We start from the raw sequence: 24,059 nt of genomic DNA, 5'->3' as shown, positions 1-24,059 counted from the left end.
TTGGCCTGAGGCAGATTCACCAAGAACTCAGGATGACCTGTGACATCTTGTTTCCGAAGCATGGCTGGAGGTAGGGGAAGGAGATAGATTTGTCACCCATGTAATAGATTCCATGCCCAGAAGAATGGAGCGTGTAATAAATTCAGAAGGGTCTTGGACACAATATTAATGTCCCCGCCTTAACTCCCGAAAACAGCCCTTTTCAGGGCCACCTAAACGCTTCTGAAAATATTTCTAGAAGTAAACCACTCCTTGTATCCGATTTCTGTGCAATCCTACTAACAAAAGAATGATAATTAGCTGTAGGCTTTGAACTCAAGACCTCTTTATTGGCAAGTCCGTACTCTACCAGTGAGCTAACATGAACACGCAAACCCAATCTGAAGAAACACGACTTTCTATTTCTCGTATTCGATGACAATGATGCTCATATACTTGGCAAATGTTGTATTCAACTTGGGATATTCCGCAACACACACACACACACACATAAACAAAGCGAAAGAGAGAGAGAGAGAGATGAATATACAAAAGCATATTCAACGTATTCGAATGAGACTCTATGTAACGACATTCCGTTCTAAAGAGAGTTTGTGTTTCTTCCCGTGACGTTAAGGGGATCGGGAAAAGTTATGTGTCTTGAAGCAGGATACGACTTTGGATACTCTGTTTATACACTTTCTATATCCGTAGGAATATATTGTATTTCACGAATGTAAATGACATGCTGTAATGAGAATATTGAGAAGTTACATCTGTATGACTAATAGATGCAAATAAATACACTACATAACTTATTTATTGCTATTAAATGATTTTCCTAACTTGTATTTACATCCTCATATATAATACCGACCTACTGTGAAAATTATCTCAGATGTTACATTTTAAACATAATAATTACTATGTTATGCAATGATTATGTTATATATACACAACTTATGTATTCTAATATAACTATTTTATATAATTTTTCATGCATTGCAGAAAATATAATTTTAAAAAAATGATTAAGCTAGACGGGATTCGAACTCTCAACCTTATGATTTGAAATCCGACAGCTTACCAATGAGCTAACACAAGGACTTCTAGAACTATGCTTCTAGCGATGTATAACGGATCTCAAGATAATTATGACATTCATATCCATTACAAACGCTGTTTCTGTTCTACTTTGACTTTCATTTTAGTACTCAGGCGATAATTATGTTCTATTTCTTAACTTTGAGCATTCTTTTATATATGGAAAGATTCTTTAACGTATTTAAATGTTCCATTACGTATGGAGAGCTAAATGACAAACAAGCATGTGCTGACATTAAAAAAAAAAAAAAAAAAAGGTTTCGAAATATTGTATCCTTAAGTATTTCAATCAATGTTGCTTTTTTAAACACTTGGTAACAAGTCTTATTATATTTAAAAGAAGAAAAACACATCTGCAAACTTTTTCCCGATTGCAAAGGCTGGCTTGGAGGTTCGAACCTGGCTTACTTTTTCCCGAAGATACCCGAAGCTGGACTTAGAAAATTTTTGCCTCAAAACACCAATAAAGAATGCGCTCAACCTTTTTGAGACAAGGTGTACCTTATATCAACATTTAAACCTTTAACATTTGAGTGTATGCTATAGTGATTTGCTTATCTTTAAACACCAGTGATTTGCTTATCTCTTTACAGCTTATCTTATGAGCTGTTGATAAATACTTTTCATTGTGTTCGCACAATCACTTTACAAATTTATAGTTTTTACACTATAATCATGTAAAATTAAAACATTGTTTACGATCTTCGACATGAGTGAATTAGTGTTGCTGACGAAAGTCGAGAAATTGCTCGTCTCGGAAATGACACTAGAATTTGTCATTTTCTAGTCTTGTCTCGAATTTAAACTGTTTTTTCTCGCTTCGGTTTCGAGACGGGAAATTTCGAGACGGACTGGGCAAGTAGGTAGAATTGCTGTGGCGTAGTTGGTAAGGCATCTGTCTACTAATCGGACGGCCCGGTTTCGGTCCAAATGAAGAACAGATAGCTAAAAGTTGTCAAGCTTGACCTAAACGGTGTGACAAACATCTTGGCATTTGAAGGCGGCGCTCCAAGTTCCCTTTAAATGCTGCTAGCAAATGAGAGGCCAGCGGTATTGCCACGTTTATTTTGTACACATCCACGTCTATCCTCTGCTGTAGTTTGTAGTTTGCTCCTTAGCCATAGACACATCCCTTTACCACTTGGCAACGTCGCGCCAGAGTTTGCGTTTTATTCGTTCAACTGAAATGCCAAGATGTTTGTCACAGGCTTTAGATTTCTACCTGTTTCAGTACCCAATAGAACACGAGGGCGTGTCCCAGTCGTCAACCCTCACCTATAAAATTTTACCAGTGTCGTTTCTCGCGCTACGCGGTCAACATATCATGAGAGTGCGATGTTGTCAGATTGCATGTTTCGTTTTGTTGTTATTGTTGCTGTCGTTATTTTATATTTTTGTTACTATTATTGTCACCATTTAATTCAAATAATTGTTAGTATTCGTGTTATAGTACTTTAAGTGTTTTCTTTTTTCCTTCGGTCGTTTGCCATGTCCCCTAAATTTGGCAACCTTGTTCGTGCACGTATGCTGTTTCACTTTTTCTGAAATATGAGTTCGGAAGGCAGCTCCACGAATTGTACCGATTTCTTCCGATGCATCAACGTGGGACAAAGCAGTTCTATGATTTGTGTAGAACCCAGGCTTCAAGAATCATTGCGGCCATTATAGCATCGTTCAATTGCGACTCAGGGGCTGAAATCTTATGTCAAATGGGTACCTGGGGAAGCCTGGGGAAGAGCAGGGAGAGGATAAACCAAAGGTGGCCGCGTAATGCGACCAGATCACTACTCAATATATGAGAAATGTCGAGCTTCATTTATACTACGCGGGAACTACGTAGCTTTATACTACGCGGGAACCAGATTGGTTGTCGCAAATGAAACCGTAAATAAAGCAATAAATAATCACAATAAAATATATTTTATCTTGTTCATCAGGAATTGAAGTTACTGTCATCTACCAGTCAGAGTTTTCTGTGTCATCATATTGTTTCTGATAAACTTGCCTAATTTCAATGTAGTGTTGCTCACGAAACGAGATTTGCAGGAGTCTCGTGTCGTCCCAAAAATGTGCAATGGAAGTGTTGTATCTTCTTGATAAGTATATACATGTTTCTGTTGAAAGAGATTTGTCTCGTCTCCCATCTCGCGACGAAAATTTTTCCTCGTCTCGTTTCGTTGGTAACACTGTTCCATAGCTTTTATCCAGGGCTGACCCTAGGCAATTTGCTGCTCCGTACAATGGGAGCATTTGCCGTCCCCCTTTCTCCAGAAAGAATAAATCTTAAAAGCCACGATTTTAAGTATGCTACCCCATCATGAACAACGAAAAGGAGAGAAGGGGCACTCGCACTCAGAAAGACCTAAACACTACAAATATAATTTCGTTCTGTATCTTTTTCCTTTAAATAATAATCTATTATGTTAGTGAAAGATAAAGTAAAATATTTGCAGAGGAAGGATGGTAATCCTTTTTATAGAATTCAATATCAAACTTCAATCTCAATATATCAGTTTGCAATTTATTTCTTGATTTTTCTTCTACATCTGTTAAATTATTAAAAAAAATAAAAAATAAAACTTGTTTTCACATTCAATGATAAGAAACTTGTTTGTGACAAAAGTACAAGATCAGTTTTCATATCAAAACTAACTAAATGGCAGGGGCGGATCCTGGGGGGGCTATCGGGGCGATCGCCCCCCCCAGAAGAGGAAAATTTCTTATTTTATATTTATAAATAAAAACCCATCCCAAAGTTTAGAGCCCTTAAAAGTAGCTGTATGACAACTCACCGCCCCTCCCCCCATCGAAGTCGGTCCTGGATCCGCCCTTGCTAAATGGAACAGGTGTTTGCTACTGTTCGACAATTGAATTCTTGCATTTGACGACAATCAACCAATTCTTGCTGGGACTTTTTTGACCATTTACTTTAGCACTGTCCATGTAATCTTAAATTAATGCAATCTAAATATGATTTATGAATTCAGTATTCAAAAAGAAGGTCAGTTTAGTAAATTTAACTACCATAATCCAACAAGAAATATTTATTTTAAATAATGACAGATTTTGCCGTTCCCTACAAATGCACGTGTTGCAAAACGGTAGAACCGACTACAAGACATCTTTTCTATAGTCATTAATAATATGATATTAGGGATAGGTAGATTTTTATAGGGTTTTTAAGGACATTTTGCAAAGCCATTATAAATGCTTTTAAAAGAAAGTAAATGTAACATAAAAGCAACAAAACAAATACTCTATTGTGAATTCAGTGTCGTGACTTGCAAATCGCTGCGATTTGTTTGATATCATATCAAATCATGTCATGTCATGTTCCCGCTATACGACAAAAAATGGTTGGGGGGCTTTTTTGCATTTTTATTACATTCACATGCAATAACGTCAATTTGTTGGCATATGTTTTCTACCCTGCATATCCACTAACATAACAGCGTCTGCTATATATATATATTTAGATCCCACAGCACGCTATGTTTATTTACAGTTAATCGAGCTACCATCATTAGAGAGAAGATTTTGTTTTAATAGCGCAGAAGATTTTGTTTTGTTGTACTAATATTTTATGCAGTAACAACCTCTGAATATGTGTTTACCTTTTCGGTTTTAATACATTAATTCAAAATGACAATGGTTCATGTGCTCTAAAAATGTTCACAATTGTAAAATTCATACATATCCTGCAGAGTATGCAACATTGCAAGCTAATGTGTATTGCAGGTTTCAGATTTCGAAAGGGTTGCCAGCTGCAAAAATATTTTCTTAAGACAGTGAAAAGGATCACTTATTTTACGTAACTTACTTGGGCACATATTTCCATGTCTATGAGACGAGTAGGGATGGTATCGAGACGAGACGAGACGAGACTTTGTACAGTCTCGGTCTCGTCTCGGTTGATAAATAACGGTCTCGGTCTCGGTCTCGTCTCGAGTAAAAAATCACCGTCTCGGTCTCGGTCTCGTCTCGGTCAACCGATGCTTGTCTCGATCTCGGTCTCGGTCTCGAGTACCAAGTCTCGGTCTCGTCTCGAAAGTCTCGAAATAAATAGTGTGAAATTAAAATAGTGAAAGTATTATTCTCGTACAGTCTGTCGTTTACGCTTATTTTTTCCTTTCATTTTTGACTTAGAATTATGGTATGGCGTACCTCTTCATAGCTAATTTGCTAGTGCTAATGTTTTCCATGCGTGTATTCCAGGTTCAATGATGAGTGGGTATATCACCCTAAAACCCTAATAGTAACCCATATTTCACTTTCAGCAATAGACATTGTCTCAGATAGCCTCAGTACTGCCTATATAATTAAACTCTATTAATAACTCAAGTACTATACAGTAGCTTATTTCCTTCCTTTGAATTAGAATTGTTCAATACCTCCTAACGGATAACGCAACACATACCAGCACGAATGTATTTAATCGTACCGAAATTGAAACTTTACAATTTCTCATTTATTATTCAATACATTCTGCTTTGACTGTAATTTTAAAAACGTTCATTATCTTAACAAATAGGGTAAAGTATTACTACAATATACGTATTTTGTTTGAAATTGATGAAATGCTCTATTACCGTTTCACATCTCCGTGTTTAGTTGACACTTTATAACACGAATGTCCTGAACCTTGTGGTGGGAGCTACTACACTCATCATTGCTATGTGAGGTCTCGAGTTGGATCACAAAACAAGTTAGATTCAAAGTCCGATGTTCGCGTCTCATTTTAAGTGCATTCTGTTCTTATACAAGTTCATAAGATCGTAATGCATTACGTAAGCACATAACCATAGATTAATCTTATTCCTGAGCAGCGGTGCATGCAATCTTTATTCGAGAAAACTAATCGTGTGTTCATTATGTTGAAATTTTATATTAATTGAAAATTACTTGCGAAACATGGACATACATCTTATATAAGTATTCGAGTTACCTGTATCTATTTTTTTTTCTCACTCGCCAAAACAAGTTATTCTTAACTTTCTAGTTTTATTTTGCATTAATTTTCGTAGTTTTGCTGCAACATTGTGGATTGAATAGTCAAAAATATATTTTCGCTCTACGACTTTCATTAAATTTTGGATCCATTTTTACCCTACCTTACCTAGTAAAAGTTATATATATATATATATATATATATATATATATATATATATATATATATATATATATATATATATATATATATATATATATATATATATATATATATATATACAGGGGCGGATCCAGGATATGATCAAGTGAGGGGCTGAACCATATTTTGCCGTTTTATCCAGTGTAAATGAGGATTGAAGCCCATTTTATCCAGTGTACATCTGAGCGTCAAAGGAGAGGGGCTATAGCCCTCCCTTAGATCCGTCACTGTATATATATCGCAGATCCTAGGGGAAGGGCTATAGGGACTATAGTCCCCCTTGACGCTTAGGTATACACTGGATAAAATGAGCTTCAATTCTACTTTCTTTACACTGGATAAAGTGGTAAACCATGGTTTAGCTCCTCCCTTGATCATATACTAGATCCGTAGCTGTATATATATATATATATAGAGAGAGAGAGAGAGAGAGGATGGCCCATTTTAATCTTTCCACGAAGATATCTCGAAAACGATTGAACATTAATGAACCGAACAAAAACTCAAATAGAAAATGCCATGGGGCACACCGAACGGTGTTGTCGTGGTGCCTTTCGGGGCCGCCCTTCATGGAGTCCCAGGACCAAACTTTAAAATTTTAAATGGAAACATGGGGCGAGTAATACCTCGTTCCATAGATCTTTAAAAAGTAAAAAGCGTTGTGGCAAAAGATTTTTCATATCGGTCACCGTATTCAAGATGGCCGCCAAGACGTGGTGCCTGTATCTGATAAAACGTCCAGTACCACTAATATGAAGGCAGTTGGAGATAAACGAACAGTCAAAAAGTGAAACAGGAAAGGCATGGGGCGCGTATAGTAATGTTCTCGCAGTGCTCCCAGGGCTGCCTTTCAAGGGGGCCAGACTTAGAAATTTGAAACCGAAATATGGGTCAAGTCATACGTCTTTGGATAAATCTTGAAACACTAAACAGTGTTGTTGCAAAAGATTTTTCATATGGGTCATAGTTTTCAAAATGGCCGCCAAGACATGGTACCTGTGTCAGATAAAAGTCCAGTACCAGAGTTGGCGTGGGTCAATGAAAACTTGACCCACAACCCACTGACCCACCGCCCACCGTGACTCACTCTGACCCACTCTGACCCACCATCCACCATGAGCCACTGTGACCCACCACCACCGTGACCCACTCTGACTCACCGTGACACACCACCCACCATGAACCACTATCATCCACTGTGACCTACTCTGACTCACCAAAATCCATCGTCATCAACTCTGAACACGATCCACGGCCTCTTCTGTACTGACTAAAGAGTTTACACTTGGAATAAAACAAGACTGTGAAATTATCACTAATCGGAGTTTGAATTTCTAGTCAACAGTGGATCTGATCTTTACGATATAAAATGGTAAAGTGTTTGTCAGTGAGGAAATTGAAGCACTTCGAGATGGAGGGAAATTAGTGTGTGCCTAAAATATACTTGTACTAAGAGAGTATTTTTGCAAGTGTTAATTTCTGAACGCATTCCAAAAGAAACTTCTATTCGCAAAAAAAATACCACTGTACAATATGGAAAAGGTTATGGTTTCTCAGTTCACAGTATTTTTCTCACAAAAGACTTGAAAAATCAGTTTTCCATAGTGTATAAAGGTGCTCGGGTACCCTCTGTGAGAGCATCTCCATAAAGTATACTCATAATTGTAATTTGTGTAATTACTGAAACACCACGTTAAATTTAAGTTACAAATATGCATAATTGCAATTATTATGAATATTTATTCAAAGTAGTTTACCTAAAGCAAAAAAGAGACTTACTAAAAATTAGGTACAAAGTTGAATAACACAAATAAGCCATTAGTAATACAAGTATACATATTCCATAACTCGTAATTTTCCTCCTTAAAACAAATCTGAAATCGGGTTTATTTCCTGTTGGTAACTGTTTCTTGGTAAATCATCTGTAGCGGAATGATGTCCATCCTTCAGCCAAGAAATAACTAGCTTGTCTACTTTGAGCTTGTCTAGCGGTGGGCCATTAACACTGATGAACAACAAGTTAGACAATGTTTGAGCACTTAGTCTATTTCTAATTGCAGTCATCTGTAAATTCATAAGGGGAAATCCTCATTCGCACTCTGTCGTGGAAATTGATAATACTTCTACCCGATTTCTGCAACTCCTCATCGACAATCTATTTGTTAGACTTAAGTCTGATAACGAATTTTCTTGGTCAGTTTTGAAATACTCAGCAAAAGGTATCATCTCTCTATCACCATACAACATCTTCTCCATATTGACCATATCAGTTGGCAACGTCAACTCATGGAGAACAGAAACTTCATCTACCACGCCTTCGATAGGGAATCTTATGAATAAATTATCAATTAAAGACTGATAAACTGATGATTTCTTATTTGTTTATAAATTTAATTTTTGTAATTACACATGAAGGTTTGATGCCATTACCAAGTTCCCTCCCCCGTCTAGAAAGCGAAAGGGAACGAGGTTCCTGGAAAGTGTTCGGAGGTGAATGGGAATTTCCTTCCTTCTTCCCCTTCAATTACCACACTGATGTTTGCCATGTGCCAAATTACGATGAATTTCAATTAAATATCATAGTATAATTATTTCCTTGTTCCATTATCGATACTTTTCGGTGGAAAAAAGGATGAAATTTGAAAGTTCCAAATCAAGGTAAGTAGACCAACATAAAGGGAAAAAAGTGTAAAATTTTCCATATAATTATGCGTACAATCCAAACTTAAAATTTCCGTGTAATCAAACTTACAGTACAAATTTTATGCCTATTTTTCTCACAACTTTATGGGTTTATTGTTCTGTGCTGTAAGCGCTCCATACAATAAACATAAGCTTCAGCAATTATTATAGTAGAAAGTAATGGATATATGAAGCCAAGTACTTTATTTTTTGTTTCTGATTTTTTTTCTTAAATAACATCGATCGTTTTCGATCATTTTTACAAACCAACTTACTACCAATTTTCCATATATAGAAAGTGCCCCCCAGCCCCCCATGAAGGAGAATGCTAGGACCCATTCTGTTTATTTTCAATAAAGAGTTAATACACTGAATTTCAGCTCAGTAAGTTTAACGGCGTGCGAGATACTATTTTTTCCCGCAAAAATTCGGATCCTCACTACCTCCTTAGCAATATAACATACCAGTTTGGATTAAGGCATAACTATAGTTACATTCAATTTTTATATAATAATTTATATATTATAGTGATTCAAAAATGTATTTTTTCCAGTAGTTAGCTCCTCTAAAAACTCACAGGTCTCGAAAGCCAAGTAGTAGTATAAGTCCTATGCTATTATTATAATTACAAATATCAATATCCCAAAGTGCCTGAAGTTCTTTTTTTCACTTGGTTAAATATACTCACCTCAGGTAAGTAGACAGAAACAAATGGAAAAGGAAGGGAAATGAAGGTCTTGGAAGTAAAACGAAGACAAATTTACAAGTCTTCAGAAGATACCGTCTACAATGCAGTGAGCAGAGTGGGTTTGTAGATCATACTGAGTCGGTGGGTCACAGTGGGTCACATGCTGTTGACCCACGACCGACTGACCCACTCAGAAAACTTGACCCACTTGATCCACTGATCCACTCCATCTCTTTCCAGTACCACTAGACCCCTAATATGAAAATAGTTGGAGATAAATGAACAGAATAAAACTCGTATAGGAATGCACAGAGGGTATTTATCATTCCACGGCTCAAGTTAAATGCAACAGAGAAAAAGATTATTAAAGTATAATTGACATGATGCAAAAGAGGAAATGATAGAAAATTATCTTTCCGATCTCTGTCCATAAGTAGGTGAAGCGGGAATGAATGGTAAAATCTCAAATGAGAACCTCACTTTTATTTGCAATAGATATGGCTTGTCTGAAACACTTGTGTGTACAAATGACTGGTACTATAATGAATAAAAATAAAGTGAAATAAGGTGAATAAAAATAAGGTGAAATTCAAGTTTAACAACATTTTTCCCGCCCCTTCGCCCCTGATAATTTAACGCAATGCGTGCAAGATTTTTGTCGTTACTAAGGATCAAACTGAAATTACCAAGTTATTCGGGATGTAACTGTGGACAACATCTCAGTGAAACTCATATTCTATCACATGCAAGAAGACATAGAAGGAAAAGAAGCGAACCAATATTATGCAGACGACTGTTGAACAAAACCAACGTTTGTAAATATTGTTCTAAAATTGTATTGTTCGACAAATTTTTTTCGCATTTCAGTTGATTCATTTTTGCATCAAATCATTGCCTGCAATCAAAATGGAAGGTACCATTTAGCAAGAATTTTACATACTTTATCCCATTACAGACATATTTCTCTCTTATAAAAACATATTTCAAATAACTTTGTTTCGTAGATACAATTTGCAAAAACTAAGGCTCTCATCTGCAATTCTACCGATCCTTCCCGCTTCACTCACTTACAGAGTGAGGTTGGAGCAATAATTTTTTAGGAGTTAGATTTCTTCCTTTCCATTTTCACTCTAATCATCTTTTTGACTGTTGCAACATTCCGAGATATAGAATGATAAATACCCTCTGTGATTTCCTATACGAATATTTGTTCTGGTGTTTTCATATTAGTGATGCTGGACGTTTAATCTGATGCAGGTACCATGTCTTGGTGGTTATTTTGAAAACGGTGACCCATATGAACAATCTTTTGCAACAGCACTATTTAGTTTTTAAAGATATGTCGGACGAGGTATCACTCACCCCATGTTTCCATTTACAATTTAGAAGTTGCGCCCTGGGCTCCCATGAAGGATGGCCCTGGAAGCCTCCGCGACAATATCAATCGATGTGCCACATGACATTTCCTATTTGAGTTGTTGTTCGGTTCATTTATGTTCAACCGTTTTTGTATTAGTGGTACTGCATGTTTTACTGTATGTGGTAGAGGCAACATGTCTTGGCGGCTATTTTGAATACAGTGCCCGATATGAGAGATATTTTGCCAGAACACTTATTAGTTTTTAAAGATATATCGAACGAGGTACCACTCACCCCTTGCATACTTTTAGTATATATCAATATCAATATTCGAGACGAGACCGAGACTTTCGAGACTGACCTAAGTCTCGTCTCGGTCTCGTCTCGATTTATAGAGGTCTGTCTCGGTCTCGGTCTCGTCTCGGTATTTAAAAGTCCGTCTCGGTCTCGGTCTCGTCTCGGTTTATAAAAGTCCGTCTCGGTCTCGGTACCATCCCTAGAGACGAGACGAGACGAGAAATACGGTTTTCTTCTTTTATCTTGTAAAATTTTGTAGAAGTCCCGTCTCGATTCTAGAAAAATTCTTGGGGCCACGGTGGCTCCGTAGTAGAGCGCTTTCTTCTGTTGCATGGGGTTCATGGTTCGATCCCCGGCAAAGTAAGTTTGTCGTGGACAACATTGAGTCCGTGGGTTTTTTCGGGGGTACTCCCCATTTCCTCCCACACTCTCATTTCACCAATCCTTCCATCATCATTCACTTGTCTTAATCATCCGTTTCTCTTAGCCTAACGGGCATAAACGTGGAACGTTAAACTAAAAGATTTCATTTCATTTCTGGTTCCACTTCTGCATCTTCTTAAGAGTCTTCATCCCGGCGAAATTAAAATACCGCTAATTTTACAGTAATTATGCGATATCTTCAAATGGATAAAAGATAATTGAAATATGGAATAAGAGCGCCCTAGACAATATTACTTTGCGTGAGGTACCGTTATCACCAGTCACCTAGTGGCTTTCCGTTTTCAGCTGTTTAGAAACGCGAAAATAAATGCCGATTTTCAAAATGGCTGGAAATCGAAAGCAGATAAGTAAGTCGTGATAACGGTTTCTCATGTAAAATAATATTGTCTAGGGCGCTCTTGTTCCACATTTCGATTATCTTTTATCTATTTGAAGATATCACATAATTACTGTAAAATTAGCGGTATTTTGATTTCGCCGGGATGAAGACTCTTAACTAGCAGAAACCCTTAGGTCTACTAAAATCTGTAGATTTCTTCCTACTTGATTATCAAGAAAACATGTAGGATGCACCTTTATTTTTGCAGACGGTTGTGTATACATGTAGTTGTGTATGGATGTGTTAGTGAGTGTCTCGCCGCTAACCTTCAGTCCGTAGAAGCAATTTGTATGTGTAAAAAGGCGGGAAGGAAAGCCAGTGATGGATGAGGCACCGCAGAGTAGGTTAGTGGGAGCTGTGTTTACGATGCTAAACAAGATTTCAGCGATGGCTTTGCTCCATTTTTTTTTCAAGCTTGCCCAATGAGCTTCTATATTTACGTTCTGTTTGCGGTTTAACATTCAAAGAAGTGCAAATACGGAAATAATTTGAGCATCGTAACAAAGTTGATATATTAATCCATTCATACTTTTCTTTACGTATTTGATTGCTGCAAAAGTAGTAGTTTAAATACTTTGAGTTCATTTTTCGCAAATAAGACATTGCAAGTTAGGCGCGCACTCAGGAATTTTTGTTAGGAGACAGGCGCGCCCGAAGAAAATTTTTTAAGGGGCGGCATGTCCATGGTTGCTATATTACGTCTGGTGTTATTGATATTTAATATACGGGGTTTTCTGTATTACGCATAAATTTTCGTGAGCCTGGAGGGCCGCCCCCTGTCCCCCTTCGAGCGCCCATGTTAGAAGGATATCCAAGCTTTGAGGGGGGTCCAGTACCACAAGCCACTACGTTTATGTAGTATTGAACGGATATTATTCTGTACCCGATAAGTAATTGTAAAACACTTCCATCTATATTTTCAGAAAAGAAATGATAGAACTGAATTATTTTTTATAAGTGAAAGAGAACATATGAAATGTAAGATCAAGTTTTCATGTCACATCAATCATTTCCCTGTTAAACAAGTAGTGTTTTATTGAAAAAAGAGTGCAAATTTTATGTTGAGTAAGAAGTTTTCTGGGAGGGGAGTCAGGACCCGGTGGACCCCCACGTGTTTACGCCCCTGTTGTCAAGTTCAATTCCGCTTCCAAGCATTGGCACTGCGATTATTCTTAGGCTTACCATGCCAATGTACCATTAATAATAATAACAATTAATAATAATAATAATAATAATAATAATAATAATAATAATAATAATAATAATAATAATAATAATAATAATAATAATAATAATAATAATAATAATGATGCTTTGATCACAGACCTAGTGAAAATACGGTGGAAACATTATGTTCGAGAGTTTTCTCGGGATACTCCCGTTCCCTCCTGAATATTCAGAGTTCCCTCGTTGATATGATTAGTGTAGGCGTATTTGGCGTGAAAGTTCTGGGTTCAATTCTTGGTGAGGCCTCATATGGTACAGATTATACGTTAAGCTGCAGATTAACGAGGGGACACTGTAGTATAGTGGTTAGTTAGAGAGATGGACTCACGTTCGCGTGGTCCCTAGTTCGATTCCTGGACCGTGTTTGCAAATTTCCGGCGCCCACCCAGTGTCGTGAGGCAAATTGGGGAGCCACGTTAATAAAAGACGTGACAACCACCAGGTGTAGAAACCTCCTGATACGCCTGTTAGAGCGACGCAGCGCGCTCACCATGTGTGAACGTAGCTCAGCCGATCACTAACAGATGGCGTTGGAGCTGTTCAGGTTCACAAAAAGGGCCATTATAATACGCCAAGTGTTTTTTTTTTAAATTTTTGTAGATCCCCGTCTTATATAGCCTTACTGTTGAAAGGGACGCTAAACTCAAATCGAATGAACCAATCTCCCTCTTTCTCATTTCACCAATTCTTTCATAACTCGAATGTTTAAAAATTACAACCTCAATAAGTCGAATTTTAAGGGTATCATAATGAACACAGAAATGATTCATATAGGCTAAATATCTGATTTTACATCTTTCTTCTCGTAGAAAAATAATCTGGTTCTATCAGGTTTTCTGAGAATATAAATGGTAGAAATTAACAATTACTGATCGTCTTTTCGGGTGCAGAATAACACAGGCTTAACACTACATAGTCGTATTGGAACCCCCAGAAAAAAAAAACTGGATCCCTCCCCAATAAAATCTAGGTGCGTGCCTGACACCTACACTGAGAAAAAAAATTGTAGGTGGCATACTTAAAAAGATAGGTTACATGCGTAATTCCTGTAGTTTTTGGACTTAACATACAGCAGATGTATAACTGAAAACGCTTATTTTATAATACTTTCTGATTGATTACTGAGTATTTTGTACTGAGATTGATTACTGAGTAAATTGATTACTGTACAACTTAGAATTTGGTGCAAACTTTGTTACATTAAATCACCTCTAAAAGGAGTTCAGAACACTTTGAATTTCTCCTTGACAAATCAAGAAAGTATGCAATTGCCATGAATAGTATTTTAGAGGATGTGGATGATGTAGAAGTTTCACTAGACTGCAATTAGAAGATAATTTCGAAAAAGAAAAAAAAATGCCTGGCGAAAAAGCTAAAAATGAAATTTCAGAAATTACTTTAGTTCAGAAATTTAAATTAATCTCCGTATTATCGATTGTGCTAGGTCAAGTAGGCTACTGAAAAAAAAATTGAAATATTGTTCATGGCTTCATCCAATAAAAGTACCCTGAAATCGCGGACATTGACGAATTTCCAACAGAAGTCTTACGGATCATTTGTCACTTAACCAAGGTTGATAGAAATATTCTTATAATAGAGTTGAAGCAGTTTGCTGAGCAATACGACAGTTTTACGTCCGGCAAGACTGAGTGGGATCAAAATGATGAAATAGAAGATGTGAATAACTTAAATGAAGATGAAGAAGAAGACAATGACATGTCAGAGTCAGAAGAAGGCGAAGAGAACTATGTTAACTGCTCAGTGAGAAAGAAATGTTCTAGATGCATAGCATATGCCTTTAACTTTGTTTTCGTGCTGTCACAATCTGGCATTTTTACCAATCTATATACAGCTTACAAGTTTACACTAACTCTGCCTTGTACGTAGGTAACCTGCGAAAGGACCTTTTCAAAATTTAAAATTATTAAGAATAGATTAATGTCTTCGCTAAATCAAGATTTAATGTTTAAGCTACTTTTTTTTGAAAGTAGAACGAGACTTGTTTGTAAATTTAGATTTAAAAAGAAAAATGATTATAGATGAAGCAGCAATAAGAGTGAGAAACCTAAGAAAAAAGTTATTAGTTTAATGAAGCATTTAGGCGTTAGGCCTATAGACCTGATCTAGGTAGAAGGAGACTTTTTTTCTTTGTTAGTAAATGTTGTATTCATACTATGACAATATTTATTCTTCACCAACAAAATACAGTGTTAGATATCCAAACATAATAATTTTAAAGATTGATAATTTTGAAATTTTCTTTTTCTGAGTGAATTTATTTATAAGTTAAATACGTACAACATATCTATATATTTCTTTGGTTTTACAGGATTTTTTTATGTAGATTTTATACGCCTACGCAAAATTACTATTTTAAAGTTTGAAGTGACGTACGTAATTTAAGTTTCATGTAATAAAGTATGAAAAGTATAAACTATTCCTAGTCAAGGGGGCCCTAACCTTCTGCAGCCGAGGGCCCCCAAAGATTCCAGACCGCCCCTGCTCAAAACCTTAATTTATATCAACAAGTAATGATACAGACAATTTATAAATAAATTAACTAACAAGTTTTAAATATTTTAAAAATATTTCGTTTTGCTTCACTAAACGCTTCATACACAATATTATTGGCCATAAACTCAACTCGATGGATGAATGAAGCAACACAAAACAATGGAGCAGATGAAACTAACACCTCGCTGCCATCTACTGGAGGTTCAGTGAAGCCAACGGTACATTTCCATTGTATATTGGAGTTGCAATGTAGTTCAAAATTTCGTCCACAGATGGCGGCAGCATCCCGCTTCTCTACTACATCCACTGCACACAAGATGGTCGACGTGATTTATGGTGGACCGAATCTGGTGGACAGTAAAATCCATGCGTTTACGAAGGTCGTGGGATGGGAAAGCAATTCTTCTGCCATTCATATTCGAGTCAATAGACTTTCAAACGCTGAAATAGACTGGATTAATGAATACTTAACTCTCCGCGTCGTATCTTTCAATTACTGCTATTAATTTTGTTTTAGGGATCACAGCCATAGCTTAATTTGTTTTATAAACAACCCGACTGCCAACGACATCTAGCGACAGACTTCAGAATTAGTTCAGCTTAACATTTCCTGTTGACAGCGAAATTGGTTACAAAATAATTACATGTATTTTGATGGCGGAGAAGCAACAAAAATAAAATTTTAAACATTGACAGAAAATGACGATTTTTTAAATATGATAAAGTAATTTTCTTTATTAATTTATTTCGAAATTGTTAAAAAGGAATTTTAAATAACTGGGGGGTATTCGTCGAACATTGTGGAGCACAATTGGAATTTAAAGGTAGTAAATTATTGTTAAGATGCTAGCAATGGCGGGACTAGACTCGCCATATAGGGCTACTAACCTGCGAGCTGACTATATCAGGAAATAATGTTGCTAATTTGAATAAGGCTGGTAGCCGGTACAGACTCCTTACCCGCATTTATATAACCGATATTTTAATTTTTATTTGCTATATACTATCTATTAAAAATTTAAATATTGATTGTAAGACAGAACTTCTTTTGTTCCTGATATCCAACATTTCGTGAGGCTCAACTAGGACTATATATTTTATTTAAAATGCAATTATTCTTTATGTTTTGATTATTTTCAAGGCCAAATAGAGAGTATATTAAAGTAAGTGTAAATATAATTAAATTTTGAAAAGTAAATATAGTCTTTAAGCATTGCCATGATGCAGAAATATATCGTTTTCTGTTTTCAAGATTCATAGTTATCTATTCCTTTATTTTCCCTTCTCTTTTGTTTCTTTAATAGCGCACACAGTATTTTTTTTCTGTTTTCACAAACCACTTGTAAAATATTTCACTTTGTTATAGAAAGAATAAAATAGGTTTACAAATAATGATACACGAAATAAATTCATGACTGATAGCTCGAATATACAAACAATATGTAAATTGTTAATATTTTGCATAGTTTAATAAAATCAGGAAGCGAAATAAAATGTTTAGAGTGTGGGTTGTTTGAGATATGCCAATATACAGAGTGTTTCAAAACAACACCGACAACGTTTGGGAGATGATTCCTGACACCAAGATAAGACAAAAAGTACAGACCAACCTGGATGCACAAATGCTTCCTTTAGGAGTTACAGGCTGCCGAAAACATGAAAAAATGAATTTTAAAGGTCCATAGCTCCAAAACTATGGGACCTATTGTAGTCGGGTCAAGACTTCATTTACGAACTAATATGTGCTTTATCCGAAAATTCATGTTTCAGAATCCTAAGGTACTCACGCACCAATTTTTATACAGGAGGTTTGGCTACGGCCATATAATTTGAAATACTCACCTACGCCTATAGAAGTTGTTGCGGAAGTACCCCAGGATTCTGAAACTTAGGTATTTGGATAGGGATCATACTGTTCCTAAGTGAAGTCTTGACCCGACTACGGTAGGTCCCATAGTTTTCGAGCTATGGATCTTTCAAATTCATTTTTTCATCTTTTCGGCAGCCTATAACTCTGAAAAGGAATCATTTGTGCATCCAGGTTGGTCTATACTTTTTGTCTTATCTTGGTGTCAGGAATCACATCCCAAACATTGTTCGTGTTGTTTTGAAACACCCTGTATTTAGGCAGCGCTTTTAACTTTTGAATGGGTGCTCATGCATATGGACACCGTTCCTAAGTACAGGAATATAACCGAGCCCCCCAATTAGGTTAGGCCCCCCTATGGTCTGGATGTCTTTGCTTGGATATCTCACAACGAAACACATCTACCTGAATGGTCTCTTCCTCCCAAAGTTCTTCAGAACGCATCAGTAACTATAAGATAAATCACGTTCCGTATTGTAACTTTAAAAAGTAGAGAAAGAGAGTAGTACTCACACACACAGGATACCGTAGTGGCCAATAGTACCAGAAATAGCCTCAAAAGACCACAGGTTACTAAAATGAAAAGTGAAATTATTTCTAAAATACAAAGATGTCAGTTTTGTACTCATTTTTATATATTTATTTATTTACTGACGCGATTGCCAAAATTTTGTATTATACAGAACTCAAACTAAATGCTGAGATATTATTGTTTTACCAATTCAAATGTGTTTAGCAATAGGGAGATTTCAGGAGCCATATATCGGGAACCGTAAGTCATAGAGAGATGATATTTTGCGAATTTTTCAATTTTGAGCCATTCATTTTGAGCATATGTGTTCATAAAACAACATATCATAGAACGTTTTAACAAAACTCTTAAACAAAAACTTCTGAAAAAAAATTATTACTCAAGGAAATTCTTGTACATTATAAGAATTGTTTAATGAATATAATAATAAAGTATCTAGAACAATTGGTAGACCTAGAAAGCCTATAGAAGTTAATAAGAAAAATTAATTCTTTATTAGTTGTTTCTGGCAATGCTCTTGGAGCATTTCCAACTGTTTTTACCTGAATTAACGTGTTACTGACTCTAAAGGTAGTATTTTATATTTTGGGGCTCAAATCATAGCACTTTGCTCTTTTTGTACAGTATAATATTACACATAGGATTCTTGATAATAATTTCTTCTTATTGGACATTATATCAAGTTATAATAGTGCCCTGTAAGAATTGGTTAACTCACAAATGCGTATCATTCGTGTGCATGTATAATCCAAAGTGACCTTCTGCTGGGATATTATTATATTCGCAAATGATGGGGAAGAAAAGCAATGCCTTATCGAAGATCTATGATAAATTTCTGTTTCTTGTAGTGGCTCCAATGTTATCCGTTATCGTGGACCTAATCTTAAAAACTTTTAATAATACTGCGTCTTCATTGTTTGATCCAACACTTACAAAGAACCGTTTTTGAAAGGTGCTTTTAGTTTCTCTCTCTTTCATGAAAAGCAAGGTAATATAAGCCATAAGGTATAATAGAATGAATGAATGAATACATATGTATATATACACACATATGCAATGCAAAATGGAAATGGAAAACGTGCAGTCAAGTTTTCTGAGTTCGCTGGATCGTGTATATGTACTATCATTTTTTGTGGGTACATTCTTATACAAGTATTGTTTCGTTTCAAAAATAAATTATACATAGAGAGGGTGTTTCATCTAACGGTGCGACCTCAAATATTATGACGATATACAGTATGTTGTTCTAACAAAATGGGCGAAGCTATCTAATGCTATAGAGGAGCCAGTAAGGGAAGATCTCTGACAGCTCCCAGCGGCGTTGCCACTACTCACGTGTCAAGAGTTTTTTTTTCGGTGTATCTATAGTCGCAATTTTATTAATGGTGTAAGAGAGGGTGACTATGGTTGGTAACACTAGCACCAAAGTAGAGGCTGCATTTTCCCTCCACATGTGGTAAGGAACTTCAGAGACCCTCTCTCGGTGGCTTTGCTATAGGACCTGTAGGATTGAGTTGATTTTAGTTTAGCGTCCCTTTCAGCAGCGAGGTTATATGAGATGTGGACCTACTGATTAACGTGGAATCCGGACCACACGAGCTCCCGCCGGGAATCGAACCCGGGTCTCCCACGCCAATTCAACCGAAGATAGCTTTAGATCTTCTATTCTAACATGCGTTGATAAATGACGCTAGCAGGCTAGCGGAGAAAACGTAGAGCTAAAATTGTTAAATTCAAAGTAAAAAGAAAAAAAGGAAAAATAAAAGAAAATATTTATTCCTGGAACAGACCATAGAAGTAGTAATATTAAAAATTATTACTCGAAAACTCTGAAGGCAAACCATTCAATTCACTTTTTTTTCTTTTCTGTTTTCAAAAGTAATTTAGAATTATTCTTAAGAGTCTTCATCCCGGCGAAATTAAAATACCGCTTATTTTACAGTAATTATGCGATATCTTCAAATAGATAAAAGATAATCGAAATGTGGAACAAGAGCACCCTAGACAATATTATTTTACATGAGAAATCGTTATCACGACTCACTTATCTGCTTTCGATTTCCAGACATTTTGAAAATCGGCATTTATTTTCGCGTTTCTAAACAGCTGAAAACGGAAAGCCACTAGGTGACTTGTGATAACGGTACCTCACGCAAAATAATATTGTCTAGGGCGCTCTTGTTCCATATTTCAATTATCTTTTTATCTATTTGAAGATATCACATAATTACTGTAAAATTAACGATATTTTAATTTCGCCGGGATGAAGACTCTTAAGAAAGAAGAACCTTGAACTAACATTGTTCAAAATCAAGTAGAAGATTACTGCTTTAAGAGAGCATGGAAGTAGGGCCTTTAGAATTAACATTGTTCAAACTTTAGTCAATAGCCCTACTCCCAAGAAAAACTATATAAGTAACTTGTTTCAAAAAAAATCAAAGAAAACTAATGCTTAAGAAAAATATAGAACTAACAGTGTTAAAACGCAAAGCAAAAAAAAAAAAAATCATGTAACATTTTTAGAAATCAAAGTTAAAAAATGACTTCTAAGAAAGACAATGGAATTAACAGTATAGTAGCTTCAATAGAAAACAGAAGAGTCATTGAACTAATATATATATTAATAGTTTGTTATTATATTAATATTATTATTATTTGTTATATATATTTATAGTTTGTTAAGAAACAATATAGAACTAAGAAGGCTAAAAATTAAATCTTAAGAAACCCATATGATTATCATTACCAAAAATCAACTCCAATTCCAATTATCTCCCTTGCGGGTGATTTCATAAAGAAAGTCACAGCTTTAAGGCACAGTTGACTGCTTCATTAGTTTTGTTTTAAATGTTTTTCATAAAATAAAAAAAATGTAAAAATGGACTCCTTCCAAACATGAACGAATTGACCTGTTCTAGGTAGATTTGTTTTTACACTATTTTGTAAAAATAAATGGGGGTAGAGGCGCCGGACATAAAAATTATGTAATACAGTATAATGTAAACATTGAAACAAACTAAATTATGTCTAAAAGTAAAATTGTTTTCTAAATTAAAATTGAAATCATTAAAGAACATAACGCTTCAATACTTTAAAAAAAAAAAAAAAAAAAACTGGACTCCATTTTGATCCCCCGTACTGAAAAAAAAAATGTAACCACAAATCATAGAAATACAACTACTTTTAAAAAATCATTTTAAAAAAATAGAAATAAGTCTTAAGAATGGCTATAGAACTAACATTGCCAACTTCAAATTAAAAAATGACTTTTAAGAAAGACCATAAGAATAACTGTTAGAAATCTACTCATCTTTTTGAAAATCAAGTAGGCCTATACTCTATATAAAAAAACATGGTACTAACATTGTTAAAGAGAACAAGCAATAAATTATTAGAAACGAGTTTTAGGAGTGATCCAAACAATACATCAAAAGATTGCGAACTTGGCCAATAATTAGTTTTTGAATCAGGGGTCACAAAATGTTTGAACGGCCCCTAAATCGAGTTTTCGTATTTTCTACGGAACAAGCACAACATACTAAGTTAAGTGATAGTTTGTGTTTGGCTACACCATATGCAATTCTCCAGATATAAGTCCTACACGAAAATTTTTGCTTGAAATATATTTTGATCCAAAGAGTACATAGAAGTAGGGCTATAACATTGCTAGAAAACATGTAAATAAAATTTCTCCTAAGGAAAATCATAAAACTAATTTTGACTTTTAAAATCTATAGTGACCCTTAAGAAAGACTATGGAACAACTTTATAGAAATCAAGGAAATATTATTTCAAAAAAAAAAAAAAAAAAAAAGCATGGAACTAAAAGTTTACAAGTTAAGCAAAATATTGATACTAAGAAATACCAAACAATATTGTAATATTATTTCAGAGTTTAACCTATGTTTGGATGCTTTCATTTAAGGTGTATGTTAATTTATTTAAGTAGTAGTATCAAGACGAATTAAAACGATTTTTCAAAAGGACTTTTAAGGAACACTCTCGACTTAACATTTAAAAATTAAGTAAATATAGACTTGCGAGATTTCTGAAACTCCAAACCGGAACATTGTCAATGCCAATACTTTATCAAAGACAATATTTTGATTTGTAATAATAATAATAATAATAATAATAATAATAATAATAATAATAATAATAATAATAATAATAATAATGCAGAAATCAGTATGGGGTATTTTAGTCACAAAATTCGCTGTTCAGTAGTCAAATTTAATGTTCTAATTTCTCAAGCAGTTCAATTTCTCTGAAGATTCGTTTCTGCTTAAATATATACATACTAAAAACAATTAGCAATATAAAATTTAACAACTAACTACTTTAATATCCGCGAAACGAGGAGGAAAGGAGGAACTACTACGCATTATTCAGACTTAAACTTTTAACATTTTGCAGAGCATTAGTCCTCTCACTGTTGATATTTCCATGAAACTTTTCTATGGAAAAGCGCTAGAAGGCCTAATCGCTGTGAAATTAAAATACTGGTAATTATGTGATATCTTCAAATAGATAAAAAAAAAAAAAAAAAATCGAAATGTGGAACAAGATCGCTCTAGACCAGCGCTGTCCAAATGGCGGCCCGCCAAACCATTTTTTGCAGCCCACAAAGCTTTCACGATTCACGATTTTTATTACTGATAGTATTTTCATTTATATTTATTCATTCGTTTAATATTTCCACTTTTCTTTCGAAATAACGCATCCATTTAGCGCTTCTGTACAACAAAAAGGCGCGGATATCCACGGCAATACCTTTCCCTAAAAACTGTGAGTTTGGTCGGAAAAGAGTGTCAATGTTTGATAGTACTTATTTGTGTGAAAGTGCATTTACCACCATGAAAATTGTGAAGGGTCGCTTCAGAAACCGTCTTGGAAATTCTTTTCTTTTACATCTCCTGTGGTACTAGAAAAGACTGTTATGGCCCTCAGGCTCATTATAATTGGACACCACTGCTCTAGACAATATTATTTTGCATTTGGTACCGTTATCACGAGTCACCTAGTAGCTTTCCGTTTGCAGCCATTTAGAAACGCCAAAATAAATGCCGATTTTCTGAATGATTGGAAGTCGAAAGCAGATAAGTGAGTCGTGCCAACGGTATTTCATGTAAAATAATATTGTCTATCGAGCTCTTGTTCCACATTTTGATTATCTTTTATCTATTCGAAAATATCACATAATTAATGTAAAATTAGCGATATTTTAATTTCGCCGTGATGGGGCCTTTTAAATACTTCGCACAAGAAACTAAATTTCTCCGTCTGACCCGGACTAAACACGAAACAGACCGGGACGACCCCTCAAAAGTGGGACTGTCCCGGTAAAGCCAGGACGTCCGGCAAGTCTAAGTAAATAGATATATCTTAAGAAACATACAACGTTGTAATGATAGGGTCTAACATTGTTTAAAAGAATGGATATTACGAAAGACTAAAATAAAACAAAAAGTAGTTTCATAGGTAAAATAATGTATTAACATTGTTAGGAATTATGTGAAAGAAAGCATTGTTAAAACTTAAGTGAGAAAAGACTTATGAGATAAAACTAAGAAAGAGTATAAAAACCAAACCTTTGTTAAAAAACAAATAAAAATGACTTGAAGAAGACCATAGAAGTAACATGATCAAAAAAAGTGCCTTAACCTTGAGAAGGGAGGTCTCGAACGAAAGATCAGAGAACTAACATTGTCAGAAACTAAGTAAACAAAAAAAGAAATTTGTATTAAGGAAAGTCATAAATTAACACTGTTAGAGAATACGTACATTTTGTCATTATATAGAAAAAGCCTCGTCTGAGTAATTTGACATAACTCAGGT

At 35.2% G+C, this 24,059-nt stretch overlaps 1 protein-coding gene and 1 long non-coding RNA gene across 2 annotated transcripts in view; one reads left to right on the top strand and one right to left on the bottom strand.

The window, feature by feature from the left end:
* LOC145678854 (uncharacterized) overlaps positions 1–24,059 on the top strand; it is a 214,991-nt gene that overhangs the window by 23,314 nt on the left and 167,618 nt on the right. The gene's annotated exons all lie outside the window — the stretch shown is intronic.
* Positions 1–24,059, bottom strand: part of LOC145678855 (uncharacterized) — a 233,302-nt gene that overhangs the window by 167,497 nt on the left and 41,746 nt on the right. Inside the window, exon 2 of the long non-coding RNA XR_014130439.1 lies at positions 18,203–18,262. This is a non-coding gene — a long non-coding RNA (uncharacterized LOC145678855). The remainder of the gene's footprint in view (positions 1–18,202; positions 18,263–24,059) is intronic.

This window comes from Thermobia domestica, chromosome 2 (assembly GCF_964235325.1).
Source record: "Thermobia domestica chromosome 2, izTheDome1.hap1.1, whole genome shotgun sequence".
Classification (NCBI taxonomy): Eukaryota; Metazoa; Arthropoda; class Insecta; order Zygentoma; family Lepismatidae; genus Thermobia; species Thermobia domestica.
Note: the sequence above shows the minus strand (reverse complement) of the source record. Positions and strands in the feature narration are given on the sequence as shown.